Raw genomic sequence first — 7,211 nt, 5'->3', positions numbered from 1 at the left:
CAGTAGCTCTGATCAAATCTGTACAGACGATCATCCTTGACTTTTTTTGGGACAGTCTGCACTGGGTCCAGAGAGGTGTGCTGCACCTACCAGTGGCAGAAGGAGGGCAGGGCCTGATTGACGTCCGGAGTAAAATCGAGGCCTTCAGGCTCCAGACACTGCAGAGGCTGTTCTATGGTCCAGAAGGCCTGCCTTGGAGAGACTTGGCGTTTGTACTTTTACACAAAGTGAACGAGTTTAAATTTGACAAACAGCTACTCCTCTTAGATGTTTCTAAACTAACTTTATCATTTCTGCCAAAATTTTATCAGTCCATGTTGATTACTTGGCATAGTAAGTTTAGGAGATCTTGTTTTGTTTTCGGTAATCTTCATTGTTTTTTGGAGGAACCTCTGATTTGGAATAATGTGCTGAAATCTCCTCTGCTCTGCTCATATCATTTCACCTCAGTCCTTATTAAAAGTGGAATTACGAAGATTGGCCATCTTGTTAATAACCACACTGGCACATGGCACACTGCAGCACACCTCACATCGATCCTGGGCGTGAGGTCTGAACGGCTCATACACCACTTTCTGTGCCAGTTTAAGGAGGCCTTAGTCACCTTAGGTGCAGGGTCACTGTGCCAGAGCGTCTCTTCAGACAATACGATCTTCAACTCAGATGTGAAGGAGCTCATCATTCAAGTCAAGCCCAACGTCACAGACTGCACCGACCAGCCGGGCTCCATTCTGAGATTTGGCAACTTAATAGACAAGCAGTATGACACGATGGGAAAAAATGAGCTCTACCAGGTGTGTGTTAAGGTGACTTTCTACAGATTTCTTAGAGACTTGCCAGACACACGGTGGAGACAAGAACTGCATGTTGGAGTGAATGAAACTCCAGCGTGGAGAACTTTTTACAAACACCCACTGCAAAAAAGAATTGGCGACCTACAATGGAGGATTCTTCATGGGGCTCTCGCCACCAACTCCTTCTTATCGATTATTTCACCGGAAACATCAGACTGTTGTCCGTTTTGTCAACAGCGAGAAACTGTCTTTCACCTTTTTTTTAACTGCAAAAGGCTCGAACCATTTTTTACATTTCTCAAGATTCTCTTTGATAGAATAGGACTGTCATTGTCACCTGTTTGCTTTATTTTTGGTGTTAAGTATACTCTGAGACAGAGAAACAAGTGTGTGCTGGGCAATTATCTTCTGGGCCAAGCAAAACTCTCAATCCTCAAAACCAGGAGGAACAAAGAGAAAACCTCAAAGACCACCGATGTGCTCCTGATGTTTAAAGTGCTGGTGAAGTGCCGATTGAAGTTGGAATTCACATACCACCTCCTCATTGGAGACATGCAGACCTTCTGTGATTTATGGGGGCTTAGGGGTGTTTTGTGTTCTGTTGAGAGGGACAAGTTGGTGACTGGGTGGTGACTTCTCCAAATGTCCTTCACAATATTTACATACTGGATGGTTGTAAGCATAGAACAGGAGACGTCCTGAGGAATACAGTGCTGTGTGTATAATGGAGTGTGATGTACGGAGTAGGAGACGAGTACAGGGGGAGTAAACTGATTATGAAATGTGTACTTATTAGGGGCAATTATTTATATTTATGTGTGGATTAGGAGGCATATACAGGGAGTAGTGGTGTAATGAACAAATGATGAATTACTTATGTATTATGGAAATTCTGTAATATTAGGTGTGGAGTAGAAGGCGTGTACGGGGCAATAGTAGTGGAGTAATGCAACATGTTTATTAACTGCATTTTACTGCTGTGTTCATGTTTTTGTTATTGTGCTAAATAAAGTTTATTTTTAAAAAAAAAAAATATCTATTATATAGTGCCTTTCACATCTATCTATCTATCTATCTATCTATCTATCTATCTATCTATCTATCTATCTATTATATAGTGCCTTTCACATCTATCTATCTATCTATCTATCTATCTATCTATCTATCTATCTATCTATCTATCTATCTATCTATCTATCTATCTATCTATAGTGCCTTTCACATCTATCTATCTATCTATCTATCTATCTATCTATCTATCTATCTATCTATCTATCTATCTATCTATCTATTATATAGTGCCTTTCACATCTATCTATCTATCTATCTATCTATCTATCTATCTATCTATCTATCTATCTATCTATCTATAGTGCCTTTCACATCTATCTATCTATCTATCTATCTATCTATCTATCTATCTATCTATCTATCTATCTATCTATCTATTATATAGTGCCTTTCACATCTATCTATCTATCTATCTATCTATCTATCTATCTATCTATCTATCTATCTATCTATCTATCTATCATGTAGCGCCTTTCATTTCTGTGTGGTGGTGCTGAACTCTGACCTCTTACCAGTTTTATCCTTCAGATGTTCATAACATCTGCACTGTCATGTCTGTCCACATTTTGCGTGGCAGTTCAGAATTCCCACCGGTGGGTGGGATCAGCGCCTGTCCTGACAGGACATGGTGATTATTTTTTCGGTTAATCAGGAGCAGCAGTCGGCTGTAAAGTGATCTGTTTTTTTAATTTTTAACACATGGACATGTTTGTGTTTCACCGATTCTTCAATGTTCTTTCCGTCTGCCACGTCGCCCCACGCAGATCACTCTCCACTGTGTCTGATGCCACTCGCTGTGGGTGAGGCGCCACCTGTAGGCACAGATGGCAGTGTGCTTCACTGTGGGATTAACACATTCCAGCCTGCTCTGTTCACACATTGAAAGCCCCTCTGAGTTTTCAGATTCTGGCCCATCCAACCTCCAAGTCCAACTAAAGAAGGATGGCATGAAGCAGCTTGGCATGAGTGTGGACAGGGAGCAATAGCCCTTGAGACAGACAGACAGAGGTGTGGCCAGTGGCACACACTCACGATGGGCACCAGAGACACCACAAGTGAAGGGTGGGAAGGGGGCACAGGAGCTGGCACACATTGAGGCGCCACACACCAAAGACAACAGGTTAAGCCGGGGGGGGGAGGGGGGGTTTCAGCTTTTGCATTTTTTCCCTGTCTTTATTGGTCGCCATAGTAACTGTTTACATTTTTTTTTTGTTTGAAAGTGATTGACAGAGCACCTATGGCCTTTTGAATGGAGGTGTGTTGCCAGGCAACACTATGCTAAACAGCCAATGAAACTGAAAGTTCATCTGCTGACCAGTATAGATAAGAAATCCCGCCCCTGGCCGAGTGCACGCCAACTGCATGCAGTGACCCCCGTGTGCCCCCCGCACTGTCATTGAGTGTCACACCCCTTATCGCGGAGTGCAGCTGTAATACAGGAAGTGCGGGCAGCGGCGTCTTAGCGTTTGTGCCCGGCAGTTCCCAGTAGGTGACTGAACAGCACGTCTGTCAGATTTCTATACTTAGCTGGCTGTGGACCCCGTGATCGGCTCCCAGGGACAGCGGGCCCACCGGATCAGGTGTGCCAGTCCTGTGAGGATGTTGTCCATTTTACACTTTAAACAAACAGGCCTTTGAAGAAATGCAGCAGACCAGCGTCACCAGCAAAGCTCTTCTTATTGGTCATAGAAGACATGAGTGGTCTCTTCAGACAAAGTGGGGAGCTATGGGGGGACCCTTCAGAATTCACATCCCACTCTTGAGTTGTCCTCTCCTTACGGTGAAGAAGAAATCTGGACCATCTGCCCACTCAAAGCCTCCTCCCCTCCCCAAGTAGAGTCGGCCACTGAAGAGCTCACAGCCGACCAGAGTGGTGGCCATACTTGCGCCCTGCTCATCTACCCAGTGCCCGCTGGACCCCAGGCATGTCATTGCTTCAGTCTCACTGTGTCCATCCATGACCACTGCAAAACTGCCCTCGGGGTGAGAGACCCTGTGAAGCTGGTATATGCCACGAATGAGGAACCTCCAGGGGAACACCAAAGAGGACCACTGCAAATTGGGGACCTGCCAGGGTGGCATTCACTGAACACACATAAAACAGGCGGGCAGTATGGACTGAAGGCTAAGGCGCTGGCCGCTGGACAAAAGCAAGTCACTTTACCAGTCTGTGCTCCAACTGTAAATATGGAGGTCCATCAGCGGGCAGTTTTCTGGTCAAGTGAAGCCCCTTGGATAAAACCCTCAGCCAAACGCGCAGTAAGGGTTTGTTTGTGTACATGGAGTCCCTCCTCAAGGTCAACGTCCATTCGTCTTCTGAAGCCTCGTCTACTAGCACAAGTGACAAGGACTCAGAATGGACCCCGGGGACCACAGGGAATCCTGGAGAAACACAGCAGGGCCCCAAGTGGGCCGTATGGTGCCAGGCGCTTTGCACAAAGTGACATTAAAAATAGGAATTCTCCGCCAGCAGGGTTTATCAGCACACTTGCCAGCGAGGCATGACTCTGCATAAACGTTAAACAAGCAGGAATCATGGAGCATGCGGCACCATAAATATTATTTGGAAAACAAAGATAAGGTCCGAGCGGTGCCCTAATGTCCCCGCCAGGCGCTGGCGTCTGGGGACGCATTTCGGGGCCGGCGTGACCTTGGCTTCTGGCAGCCTCGAGCTCGGAAGGAAGCCTTTTTTTTCGAAAGGGAAAGGTGTGCGAGTTTGGGATAACGGGGGCGGCGGCGTCGGCGCGGACAGGGGGCTGCTAACTACCTGCCTTCTCGTTCGCCGAGGTCCCTCCCGCCTCTCGTGGCCCCTACTGCGCTTGCGCGACGAAACGGCACGGCACTCAGTTACTCCAGAACGGGACAGCGCGGGTAATCATGGCAGCAACAGGCGGACCGGAGGCAGGCTAGGGGGCGCATCTGCAGCACTTCAGAGAGCGACGCGATGTGAGGGGCTGCAGTCGCCAGCCCGTCCTGTAGGGGCGCTACGTGCGCGCGAGTGAGCCAACCTGAGAGAAGGGGAAGAGAGAGAGAGAGGGAGACAGAGCGAGAGACAGAGAGAGAGAGAACGACCCCGGTGGAGGACTGCTACTCCTCGGCTCTGCCATCCCCAACGGGCGCACACGGCGGGATCCCACGCGCAGTCGCGGTGAGTGGGCAGTGCAGCGCAGCGCAGCACAGCGCAGCGCGTATCCTTCGGGCGCCCTCGGAGCCTGCAGCGGGGATGTCACCTCGGGCGGGAGCCGCCGAGCTCTAGTTTGACAGGGGGCGTGGGTCGCGCTGTCTTTCCAGCGCAAAGACACGGACTGCATCTGCACCGCGCCGGCGACCCTCCGGGCCCGTTATCTCGTGACACGCTCCACTCGTGGGTAAGCGGCCGCGAAATGGCAGCCAAGGCGAAGATACCAGAGGGCTGGCTGGCGAGCGAGCGAGCGAGCAAGCAAGCGAGCAGCCGGTCGGGAGGCGGGGGCGGCTTTGCGGAATGCAGCAAGCCCGGGCATCGGCGGGGGTGAAGGAGAAGCCCTCACTCGGGGAGGGAGAAGGGGAAAAGGGAAAGACGCGCAGGGACCCGCGCGAGCCTTCGCGTACGTTTCTCTCGCTTTTTTCGGCGCTATGGAGACCGAGTTGGCGTTTTTTTTTTTTTTTTCGAAGGGGGCGAGCTCTACGATGGCAGCATCCGCGAATCACGCGAGCGGAGCCCGAGTGCGGCAGCGGCGGCGGCGGGAGCCTCCTGTTACACGCGAAGGGCGCTCGCTTGGTTCGGGCCGCAGTCGAGTCGAATCGAACCGGGGCTCCATTATATAACTTTCTGTCGACCGCCTTCATCACTTCTTCTTCTTCTGAGGGCATCGGCGCGCGCCGGAGTGGCTCTTGTGGGCGTGCTGGGGGGCACCCAGAGCGTGGACATGGCATCTTGATGTGCGTGGTCACTACGCATCTGCGTAAACAGGATCCGGCTCCGGCCGCTCCAAGTTCTCGCCAAGTGGAGGAAAAGACGGCGATGGGGAGGAAATCTATTTTGGTCCATCAACAATGCGGCAGCTGTCTGACCCGAGCTGGGGAAATGAAGTGAAGTGAAGGCGATTCCGGGTGGCGTGTGGCCGAGCGGCGTGAAGCCCCCTTCATTTCCCCCCAAGCCGAGCATTTGTCCTGCCAGTCCGCCGCCCTCCCCGCCCCTCCGAAGGCGCTGGCTGGCCTCTCCGCTCCGAGCATCAGGCGCTCACTCGCCGCGCTCTTTCTGCTCGTTTTGTGTGGCGATTCCTTGTCGGATTAGCGTTGGAAGGTTAAGGGGGCCGCGTTTGGGGCTTCATGCCGCCTGGGGCCTTCTGCTGCCCAGTTGGCACCTGATACTGGCCAAGCAGTGACATTTTTAGGCTGGCCTTTTTTAGTCAGATCCGTCCATTTTTTCCTGAGCCTACTTCCTTCACCGCAGGGGCGTTGACACACTGAGCCGAGAAACACGCAAGCCAGGCAGGGATTGGCACCAAGATGGCATGCCAGTCCACGGCTTGGTACGTTCGCATTCACTCCCACACTTGCTCACGCTGCAGCCGGTCTTCCTGACCTGAGTTTTGAGAAAAAGCCAGTTCAGCAGAGAAGGCCACACTTGTACGCGGTTCACTCTGTGCCCGCCGGGACTCGAACCCACCAGGCCAACGGCAAACAGCTTGGTGCTGATGCCAGTAGAACATGATGCATATATGAAAAGTGACAATGTGGGGCCACGGCTTGGCGGGCTCTCCTGTATACTAGAAGGTTATGGAGGAGCCTGCTGATGTCAACTGAGCCTGAGTGGCATGGAACTGCGCCACAGCAGGGCTTCAAATAAAGGACTTATTTGGCTGACTCCTTTATCCAAGGCGACTTATGGCATTTGAGATGGAATTGGTTTGTTTTGTTGCTTATTTTGGGATGCGACTCGCTGGATTTGAACTGTTTGAAGTCCAAAGCCATGCCACACTGCATGAGTCCGTAAGCCACAACACACACGGGTACCCGGTGTTTACATTGGCATTCATCGCGTTGGCCGCCCGTCCACATTCTGATGCATCTTCACGGTCATTTGAAGTTGCAGCAGTGTCATAAAAGGGAGAACTTGAACGTTGTTAAACTCCGTTTATTTGGCTGACGTCTTTATCCAAGGTGACTTAACACCATTTGAGATGCAGTCGGTTCCATTTCTTTTGTTTTCTTCCCAGTTGGAGCACAAGCAGGAGAAGTGACTTGTTTGGGGTCACGTGGTGTCAGCAGTGGGATTTGAATGTACGGCCTCAGGGTTTGAAGTCTAAAGCCTCACCCACTACGCCACACTGCCAGCCCGAGTGGAGTCCGATGAGGCCGGGGTAC

General features: G+C 50.7%; 1 protein-coding gene across 2 annotated transcripts in view; it reads left to right on the top strand.

The window, feature by feature from the left end:
- Positions 1 to 4,769: 4,769 nt before the first annotated feature.
- Positions 4,770 to 7,211, top strand: part of adcy6a (adenylate cyclase 6a) — a 76,716-nt gene continuing 74,274 nt past the window's right edge. The window contains exon 1 of one of the 2 annotated variants that reach the window (XM_028798682.2): positions 4,770 to 5,013. The gene's annotated coding sequence lies outside the window, so the exon portion shown is untranslated. The remainder of the gene's footprint in view (positions 5,014 to 7,211) is intronic. The other variant, XM_028798684.2, reaches the window with a different exon arrangement.

The sequence above is a fragment of the Erpetoichthys calabaricus genome, chromosome 3 (genome assembly GCF_900747795.2).
Source record: "Erpetoichthys calabaricus chromosome 3, fErpCal1.3, whole genome shotgun sequence".
Classification (NCBI taxonomy): domain Eukaryota; kingdom Metazoa; phylum Chordata; class Cladistia; order Polypteriformes; family Polypteridae; genus Erpetoichthys; species Erpetoichthys calabaricus.
This window is presented reverse-complemented; position numbering and strand designations above follow the sequence as displayed.